The sequence below is a fragment of the Rhinopithecus bieti genome, unplaced genomic scaffold (assembly GCF_001698545.2).
Source record: "Rhinopithecus bieti isolate Rb0 unplaced genomic scaffold, ASM169854v2 scaffold_17939, whole genome shotgun sequence".
In the NCBI taxonomy this organism is placed as follows: domain Eukaryota; kingdom Metazoa; phylum Chordata; class Mammalia; order Primates; family Cercopithecidae; genus Rhinopithecus; species Rhinopithecus bieti.
In genome coordinates, this window is record NW_016809446.1 from 1,475,646 (window position 1) to 1,487,283 (window position 11,638).

Below are 11,638 nucleotides of genomic sequence, written 5' to 3' on the forward strand. Positions count from 1 at the left end.
AGAAAACCAAACACCGCATGTTCTCACTCATAGGTGGGAACTGAACAATGAGATCACTTGGACTCGGGAAGGGGAACATCACACACTGGGGCCTATCATGGGGAGGGGGGAGGGGGGAGGGATTGCATTGGGAGTTATACCTGATATAAATGATGAATTGATGGGTGCTGACGAGTTGATGGGTGCAGCACACCAACATGGCACAAGTATACATATGTAACAAACCTGCAGGTTATGCACATGTACCCTAGAACTTAAAGTATAATAAAAAAAATTAAAAAAGAAAAAAAAAGAAGTAAAATATTAACGTTCCTAATATACAAGGGGCAGTAAAATTAATGCCTTTAAGGTAAACTCTTTCAGTGACTTTGCATAAGTAACTCACATTTAATATTGGAGATGGTGATATTTTATCTCATACAGTGTCTCATACAGTAAATGAAGAAAAATATTTAACATCCTTTTCTGTGTGTCCGATTCATAGTATATGTTCAGGAATGGTAGTTTAGTATAGTTCAAGAGTGATCATATGGCATGATATTAATAGTGGAGTCCAACTGTAATCCTCATGAGCATAATCATACCATATTAATGTACTTTCATTCAATCAAAATCATGTAATCGTATGACTGTAGTGTCTGTGGCTTACTATCATCTCCTCCTTTATAGTAAGCAAAAGATCTAGCAATGACAACTTAGAAAAGTAACCATTATTAGTAAGTTAAATATTTTTGTCCTAGCAGATACTTACATAAAACTGAATAATAAAAAGGGTTCAGCAACAGGAGTCAAGACATTGACTGACCACTGATAATAGAGAATAACTACTTGAACCAGTGTTACAATATGGCAAAAAGATTGTATCTGTTGCAGGAACCATGTGATTATGGGCAACTATCCCATCCTGAAAAACTCTTAGTGTGATGAAAACCATGAAATTAATTGATAACATACCTGGGTTAGTTTTTCAAGGATTATTTTCAAAGGCTCTGTGTAATATGACAAAAATCCATAGAATCTCGAATTGGCCAACTGGAGATTTTCAATCCTGATCCCTTTGCCTAAATTGATCCAGCTCCTACCATCCCATACAGAAACTCACCCTTCTATTGAATCTGTGTATAGGATGTTCCACTTTAATAACTCCAATAACAGTGCCAGAGTGACTAACAAAGATACTTCGGTGATCGTTGTTCACTTGCACATCATCCCTTCAATGTATTAGAAGCCTGTCTTTAATAATGGAGAATTAATATGGGTGTTATTTGTAATAAAAATAAATAGAAAATCTTTATTTGGATTATGACTTTTAGAATACTATAATATAAATTTCCGATTATGATGAAGGAAGCATATATTAAAACTATTCTTGTATCTCTTTCCATCAGTATTGAAGTCAATTTAGGAAACGGTTTTTGGACATTGGCTTTCTTTAATTGATGGTGTCTGTCTCTTGCTGCTTCCTAGATTACAGTTTTTGTGAAGAGCCGATAATTTTTTTTCTATTACATTTTGTAGAATTACTCGGCAGGCTGAAAAGCAGTCCTACTTCAAGAGAAAATGAGATTTAGAAACCTCATTATTATAGCATTAGCTTATAACCAGGATTATTACTAATAATTATTTACATTATATGGTACATTGTGAACTGGCTTAATAGCCTTTCAGTGATTGATTTCCCCTCCTTTTTCTCCAATAGCTAACATTTTCTTCTCTTTATGTCAGTTTAACCACTTTTGTAGTGATCTTAATGGCACTTTCCAATGTCCTGAAATATTAACACTTGGTTTGCTGAGAAAGGATTAGAATTTAGATACCTTGAGTTTGCTTTCAGTTTTATTGCTGTGAGATAGTTATGAGGATGTTCACATACATTATAACTTACAAACATGTTTATTTGGGTACATTTAATTTCTCTGTTCAGAGCTAATCTACTTTAAATTAGGGATTTTTTATAGTTTAAAATATTTAAAGGGGAAACTTACCACTAGTCAATATTAGAAATAATTCAAAAGCATTGTTTTCTTGCTTTGGAACATCACCAACCATGCAGACAGAGTTATTATCTTGAAGTAAAGTAGTAACTAATCCTATACTACCTCTAGAAACACATTCCCTGCCTTCCTAAGAAGCTAGCTATCCCACCAGTCGTCAGATTTCACTTCCCACGGGCTCTGCCTAATATGTCAAATTAGCCCACATTATCCAATTTACAAATTCTTATCTCATTAGTGATTATATTTGCAATGTATTTGTGATTGCTCTTTCTCCTAATTAAAAGATAAATTTCTAGTATATAATCAGTGTCCACATTTGGACCTGATGCATGTACCTGCAATAGTTTTACATATTTTAACTGTATTTATAACTTATTTATTTACATTTGTTATTGAATATTTTTCCTAGGTACAATATGCTGCCTTATATTTGTAGGGACCTATATGACTGATGTCATAATGAACAGCTGCAGGTGCATCATAAATTTACATGAATACAAACAAAGTAATCTCCATTCCTGCTTATTTTCCAGAACATCTCCCTGTTCTTGTGCTCACAATCCATTTAACCTCACTGTTCTTAGGTACTGTCTCAGAGGTATTGTCTAAGGGCCCATGATCCATGTTTCTTAGAATCTATGAGTTCAAGGTTCATCTCTTTCATGATTCTATCAACTTCCCTGAGATGCTTCTTGTGTATGGGCCTATATATAAATTGAATTTTTTAAAGTCTTCATGTAGACCTCCAGAAGTTTTAAATGTTCTCTTGAAGAACAGTTTGTCTCTTCTCCAAAAATTTGTCTTATGATATATTTGGGAGGAAAGTATAGCAGAAAAGGATGACTTCCTACATAATATTTACTATCTACATCTTCTGCAGTTATCACACATGATATCATTTATCACACGATATCATTTATTATCACACACGATATTATTTAGGGTGGCAATGTGTTCAGCTAAAATGATCTATTTCTCAGCCTACCTTGCAGATAGGTTTGTTCATATGATTAAGTTTTTAAAAATTGTTTAATTTACTTTTTGCTATTACTTTTGCACCCATCTATGTATGGAATTTGTTGGGGTGGATTTCTGTGAACACTCTTTAATAGGATACAAAGAGCTAGACTCCCATTTACATTTCCCATTTTCCTTTTGCTGCTTTCTAACTGAGAAATTGTCATGATTATCAGAACTCTAGAAAGTTGCACATCAGGCAGTCTTGAATATAGAAGTGGTAAAGACTGAGAAAGACAAAAGAAGCCTGGTTTTCTGATAACTATGAAGCTATCATTTTATGCATGTGTTATTTGTCTCATATCTTTTAAATCATTACATGAAGAACATGTGGGTTCTAGCATTAATCTAGCAGGTTCTCTGTTACTAGTAGTCAAACAAAATTACTAACTGAAGAAATATATCAAAATTAATTTTAACTGAGATTGAATTGATCACATGAGAAAATGATAAGGGTCTTAGTTTAGATTGGGTTATGCTAGAAGCAGCTCCTGAAACAGATATTTGGGTCCCAGAAGTTAATGTGGAAAGTGATTATGTTCAGATTTTTTAAATTTAAGAATTAATCTGGGGCTGGGCACAGTGGCTCATGCTTATAATCTCATCACTTTAGGAGGCTGAGGCAGGTGGATCACTTGAGCTCAGGAGTTCAAGACCAGCCTGGGCCACAGGGCAAAAACCCTGTCTTTGCAAAAAATACCACAAATTAGCTGGGGATGATGGTGCACACCTGCAGTACCAGCTACTGGGGAGGCCGAGGTGGGACGTTCACCTGAGTCTGGGAGGTTGAGGATGCAGTGAGCTGTGATCTTGCCACTACACTACTGCCTAGGCAGCAGTGTGAAACCCTGTCTTTAAAAAATAATAATAATAATAAAAGAATCAATCTAAGAAATTGTGTAAGTGATAAGGAAGGAAATAGTGTCAAAAGAAGAGCTTTAAATGGCAGCATATTACTGTAAGTAATTGGAGTTCAACCCTGTTGGGTTTCTCTGAAACACAACATAGAATCTACTATAGAGATTCCCCATCTAAGCCTATAAACCTGGGATATTTATTCAACAACTTTTGTTTATCATTGTTTAAGGGCTTCTCCTTTGAGCATTCGCTACCCAGAACTTACAGCCTTTCCCAGTCATGGAGTAAGAAAACTTTTGTGGCTAGAGAATGCTCCAGAAGAAAATTTAAGGACTGATATTAGAAAGGCAACGGTATTTAAGTGAGTATTCATGACAAATTATTTTGAACATAGAATTAACAGTATCTGCTAAAGTCCATTTTTTTCACACTCAAAGTCATTGCTTTATCCATTAAAGTTGTTGCCCTGTCACTGATAGCCAGTCACAATTTGTAAAAGAAAAATAAAACTAAGGTAGTAGAAATAATAATAGTAATAAGAATAGCAATAATAATAATGATGAGAAAAAGACAGAGGAGTTATTAGGATACACTACATTCTATGCTATAGTCCTTTATCTGGAGGCTGTAATTGTTATTGATTATCTTTCTTCCTACCCATTTTAGATTCTCTCAACCAAATAAAGTACTTCTTTTAGTCTAGGTTACTCACTCAATTGAGTAACCTCGACAGTCATCCCTAAAGTTGTGATCTCCTGGTCCCTGTATTTCTGTTAGACCATAATTACTGGAGTTGTACTTTCATAGTCACTAAACATGGAAGTACCTGAAAGGTCTGGCAATTCTCCTAAGTCCTAAATATACTCTTTCCTGACATCAATAAGCAAAGTAACACCCTAAAATTAAAAGCATATAAATATCAGAAATGCAAAATCAGCTTATATATTTGTTTCAGAAGAGAAATCTTGGAAAGTTATTTCCTATTTTATAGTTTTCTTCTAGTAAAAAGTAACCTATTTCATCATAATTTATTATGTTTCTATGTAGCAATATTTTGTTTAGGCTTTTACATCATAATTTATGAGAAAAAATGGGCTATAATTTAAGAAATGTACTACTCTTTCTAATTGTTGATATCAAAGAAGACCCAATCTCATACAGATATATTGAGAATCGCTTTCACTTTTTCTTTTCTTTGAAAGGATATGTGTAAAATTAGCATTTTTTACTAAATTATTTGGAAAATATTCCCAGCAAAGCTGGACTAAGAGTTTTCTTTTTGGAAAAGTTTTTTATTACAGTTTTAATTTCTTTCTTAGGTATGACTATATATTTTTTTCTTTCATTAGCATGGTAAACCTAATATTTAAGGAATTTGCTTTTTCATTTACATTTGAATAATATTTTTTGTCTTTTTAAAATTTTACTTTAAGTTCTGGGATACATGTGCAGAATGTGCAGGTTTGTTACATAGGTATACATGTGCCATGGTGGTTTGCTGCACCTATCAAGTTGTCATCTAGGTTGAATAATCTTTTAATTCAAAAAAGGAAATTGCTGGAAAATAGATGTGTAATAGATATGAGAGATTTTTCATTATTTACAGGTTGTGGTGATATTAGTCTGTTTGTCAATGCCACATATAGAAAACACTTGCTTGGATTAGAAAAAATATATGCACAAGTAGATAAATTGCCTTCCTTCTTTTTTATGAGACCTAAACACATTGACATTTTTGGTTAAATAGAAAAAAGTTTCTTAAAGTTGCAAACCTAAAAAAAACTCACTTGTTCAGTAGAAATTTACTGATTAAATTAGTACAAATTTGATAAGAGTTCTGGCATCTCTTAAAGCCAAATGGCCAATTGAGCTCATTAAAAGTTCAACAATGAATTGATTTTTTGAAGACACTGATTTTTTTATTTCTTAAAATATACAGTCTCAATCAAAAGAATGCAACCATGAAAACTTTGATTACATTTTATAAAGTGTTTAAATTAGCTACCAAGCATCCCAAAACATAATAAATATGATATATTTTGTACTATCATATTTTATTTTATTTTAATTACTTTAACTCAGTGATGAGGTTTTTAAAGAAAAAATATCAACTAGACTGAATTGAATTGAATTACTGTACAAAGGCCAAAAGTATGGGGAGTAATTCTGGATACAATGCATTGAATAAATTTTATACCAATTAACCTAACAGTTGTTTTCAATTCAGAAGACAATTGAAGAGCAAATAAATGCCTTCTGAGATCATCTGCTTGTCATCACCTTTTGGCATCCTGCAGAAAAACTAGAATGAATTATGGTATAAGTGCATCAATGAAACAGCTGATACCAGGTAGGAAGAAACGCTTAGAACAGCCTATAGCAATGCAAAAGTGTATGCTGGGGCTACCTTCTTCCCAGAGGACTTTACAGCAAAGAAAGAAAGTAAGTTGAAGCTGCGGAAAGCCCTGCAGATTCAGAGGTTCTTTGATTTCCAGCAGTAGAGTCTGATGCTTCAGAGATGATTCCAAAGATCTCAAGAATCTCTTGTAGAGAGATTCTTATGGTCCTTTTAAGGTTTTCAAGAACTTTCCTTGGGTCATAGAAGTACAAATTGCAGCAGAAATGTCCTTGTGAATAAAACTATGGCAGATGGGGAGCAAAGACTATCTATGGAGAAATGTTTAACACAATAATAAAAACAAAATAAAATGAGATCTGAGAAACCCTAAAAATAAATCAGATCGTAATGGTGATGTCTCCTCAGAATCTCTTATTTCTGTGAGTTGCATTTAGCATCCTCTAACCCAATATAGGGGTTTCCTGAGAGTTATTGCCATGGAATTATTGTATTGTCATCTAATTTGTTTCCAAATAACCAACATACTGCTTTTCCCTTTTTCTGATTCATACCTCTGTATGCTAAAAACTCTAATTATGAGGAATAGAGCAACTCTGATCAAAGAAATCAAACTAATATGTTAACTTGTTAAAAATTCATACCATTAAGATGAAGTAATCTTTATGGTGGAAAGAAGACTGGTGTTACAATAAAAATTCATTTTTAAAATTTGAATTCACGTTTGGACTAAAGCTGTATTGAGGAGAACCACAAAACCTGAGTACTTTATACATAGGTAGCTACAGCTATCGTTAGATCTTAACATCCTATTCACACAAATAATATGAAAGGCATGAGTGCTTTAAAGAAAGTCAAACCAAACAGCCTCATTGTAGATAACAACAAAACATTTAACTCTTTACACATTTTTCTGATCTTACTGTAATACTACACTTTGCCTTGTATGACAGTTATTTGCAAACGTGCTGTGAATAATTTTTGGAAGCCTACCCAGCCATGATACTGGTCTTTCTTTCCTATATCCTAATATCATCCAGATGTCCTTTAGGGATCCAGTCCTCCCTCTTTGTGTAGCATTCACTAGATTATTCCCATTAACAAATTCTGGCAGGAAACCAGATTAGTTTAAAGGAAGTGACGTAATTCCACCTCATTTGCCATAGTGTTTGACTTAATCATGGGCAAGGGATCTAAAGTCAGTTTGAGGATAAATACTACATATGTTTATCTGGATGTGGATGGTGAAGCACATAGCCCTGGGAGCTGTCAGCAGCGATCATGTGACTAGGAAAAAGAAACCATAGGATGAGGCTGACTCTGTGGGAAGCAGATTGGAGAAATGGGGGGAAAAGTAAAAACATAACCCACCTCCTTACTGACATCACTGAGTCACTGGATCAAATCACCCTGAAGCCTACTCTACCTTTGGACTTTATACTGGAAAATAGTCAATATATGTAAACCAGGGTGAGTCTGAGTGTTCAGTTATCAACACTATTACGTGTACTAATATATACAGAATATAAATTAAAATTTTCTGAGAACAATCTGTGAGTTCTTTTTGTAACTATCCTACATTGGCTTTCATGAAACCTTTCAAATATTGGTACTTGGTACTTTGAAGTGCTTTGTGGACTTCTGACCAAGAATATTAACAGGGTTATCTACACTCCAACCTGAAACAACTTTCTGCTCAACTGAATGGACAGAAAGCATGCAACAATGGTCTTTAAGACATTGGACATCAGGCAACAAAAGATGACCCTTGAGACTTGGTGACACTGTTTGGATATTTGTCCCCTACAAATCTCATGTTGAAATATGATTCCCAGTGTTGGAGGTGGGGCCTGGCGGGAGGTGACTGGATCATGGGGGCAGATTTCTCATGAATGGCTTAGCACCATCCCCTTGGTGATAAGTGAGATCTCACTGTTAGTTCATATGGGATCTGGTTGTTTAAAAGAGTCTGAGACCTGCCACTTCTCTTGTTATGTGAGGTGCCTGCCCTGCTTTCACATTCCACAATGAATATAAGCTTTATGAGTCCTCCACCAGAGGCAAATGCCAGCACCATGCTTCCAGTACAGCCTCCAGAACTGTGAGCCAATTAAACCTCATTTCTTTATAAATTACCCAGCCTCAGCCTCAGGTCTTTCTTTTAGTGAAAAAACAAACAAACAAACAAAAACTAATCCAGATGGGAAACAAATGAGGTGAGCCCTATGAATGCTCCATCTCACTGCCCAGAGAGAGTACAGGGCATTCGCAACTAGGTTGTGCCCTGTGGTTCCCCTGAGTTGAGACAGAACTGGAAGTTTGGGGGGGCCAAGTCATCTCAGATTCATAGAGCAGAGGCCCATAAAAGAGACAGTTGCATAGAGAGAGGACTTCAGAGATCAGCAGAGGGGCCTCCTATTTACAAGTAGCTGAGATCTTGCCCATCAGTATGGTATAATGAAAGGTAATCAGGCTTTGTCATCAGACAGATGTCAGCTAAAAGCCTGGCTCTGTCATTTTTCCTTTGTGATCCTAGTCTGGTTTCCTAGGTGACAGGGCACTCATTTTAAAACTCACACACAGGAATTGATCTAGATAGTTATGTTCTTTGAAAATTGAATTGTCATAGCAAAGAGTAGAAAATATACTATATGCTTTTCAATATGTGAATGACTTCAAAGGTAGAGTTTTAATTAAATGGAATACAAGTCCTAATACAAATAACTAACGTAAGAATCTGATCATGATATATTTTTAAGTAAAAAAGGCAAATAGCAAACATTAGAGCTCTTATGTACTCTTCCCTTTGGAAAAAAAACTTGCCAATACCTAGTAAGTTTAAAGATGTATCTACTTTATGGCTGTGTAATTCTACTCTTAATTACATAACCCAGATACACTCTTGCATTTGAACACCAGATATGTGAATTGTCATAGACTCATTGTTTGTAAGAATAAAAGTAAAAAAAATCTAAATAACCATCAATGGCTGACTAACAAGTAAAGCAGAGTATGTACAATATTTATATGCTTGAGGCATATATTGAATCCATGTCCATTTCTATTCTTTAACTCTGACTTGAATATACCAGGTATTTATTATATCTAAATGGAAGTAAAATTCTGACTTTATACAGAGAACCCAAAGTAAAGAGAACATATAGAGGGCAGTCCTATCCAAATTTTGACTAGGTAATAATCATCATTATTATTTGAGAAATATTGCCAACTTGGTTTTTGGTTCTCTAACATAGTGTGTGTGTGTGTGTGTGTGTGTGTGTGTGTGTGTGTGTGTGTGTTCCCAGGCTCAAAAGCAGCATGGGAACCTAAAGAAAAACAAAGTACATGAATATATGGGCTCAAATACAGGATTTACCACAAATTATGTATTTCATAATGAGTAATTTTTTTCCCTCCTGAGGCCCTTTGGAGTAGAACCAGGTTATCTCAAAAGTTATGTCTAACTTAAAAATTCTATTATTTGTCATTCTATTAATACATATATTCTTTATTCTAAAGTTGAAGGCCATGTAATAAAGGAGTTTTAAAATTTTTAAATGTATGCTTTTCTGAAATAAGAATTTGTTGCAATCAAATAAGTCTTTTTAAATGCTAGGGGACTATTACATTTATTTGCACATATATTGTGTGCAATAAAAAGCAGTGTGTTGACGTTTTATAAGAATAGAGTGATTTTTTTTGAGTTTCTGCCCAGTACTATGGTTAATCTCACTCACACTTTAAAGAAATGTGATATTATGATTTTATTAATAATTTTATGAGCTCTGCAACTACAAGTATTATTTTTCTAACTCAGGATATATGCCTTAAGATTCCTGGTTAAACTGATACTCTGATACAAGGTCATTTTTTAGTAGGAGTTAAAACTGAAACTTGATAATACAGGCCAAACAAAATTTAAGCAGAAATTGACATGTTAAGGCTTGTGTTATTCATTTATTCATTCAATTCCTAATTCAACAAATATTTATCAATCACATACAGCAATGGAGAGATTTAATGTTGAGGAAAATGAACTCTTACAGCTAATTGTGCATTGGCCTGATTTAATTTTCCATTAAGAAGAGCATCCTAGATTTGGGGAGAACCTTTGAGGATGAGAAGTAGCTCTTTCAGAAGTCCTGGCAAGTGATTATGATAATCACTTGATGTGATATGATAATATGATAAATATGATTAGTATTGCATGAATTATTGTAATGCTTGTTTATTTTATATATTTTATATACTCATAACTCTGCTTCCATTAAAACAATTATTACTGTTTTTATGCCTTCCTCAGTTAAAAGTACATATTGGGAAGAAATAGTAGTTGTAAAACGTTAAGAATCATAAGCTTAGTGGTGAATAGTTAAGCAATATATGTAGTTTAAAGTACTATCATTTTAATAAGCCAAACCCAGCTTTCCTTAGAGAAGCTAATAAACATTTATTTTACTGTGACAACAAGGGTAGTTGCCTTTTAATACTAAACAGTGTCAGGAGAGATAATGAATACTTTTTTTAGACTTTCTTGTCAAAGACTAAAGATAAAATATGATGCTATTTTGTGACACGATATAAGTAATGCCAGTTCAAATTAAATTATCCACCATTGTTCCTAAATTCTGGTGAAAAATGCCTCAATTCCAAATGCATAGCTTTGCTGTGAAATACAGGCAAAGAAATCTGGTACATTCCCAGGAACATTCTTTAAACAACTTATCAAATACATAAAACAAAAGATAATAAATATTTGTGACTTTTTTTTCTCTTAAGATTTGTTAAGATTGTGCTCTTTACTAGGTGTATTTCACAGCGAAAGCAGCAAATAGAAAATATATTGCTGATTTAGTAAAAAGTTCCTGAGTGTATGATCTAAAATTGAAACCATACCATGCAATATCTGGAGTCAAGCCATAAGCTCTAAGGCGGTTCCTTGGGCATGTTCAGATTTGAAATAATGGAATGCATGAATGGAGGCTCAGCAGCACAGAAGTTTCACTGACTTGTTACCTGCATAGAAGAATGGACGGAAACTGGATTACTAACAAAGAAGTGGATTTTTAATTTGCTTTCTTCTCTTGTTCTCTTAAAATGAGTGAACAGGCTGGCCGCAGTGGCTCATGCCTGTAATCCCAGCACTTTGGGAGGCCGAGGCAGGTGGATCAGGAGGTCAGGAGATCGAGACCATCCTGGCCAACGTGGTGAAACCCTGTTTCTACTAAAAGTACAAAAATTAGCTGGGTGGGGTGGCAAGTGCCTGTAATCTCAGCTATTCAGGAGGCTGAGGCGGGAGACTTGCTTGAACCAGGGAGGCTGGAGATTGCAGTGAGCCAAGATCACGCCACTGCACTCCAGTCTGGTGACAGAGCAAGACTCTGTCTAAAAAAAAAAAAAAAAAAGAATA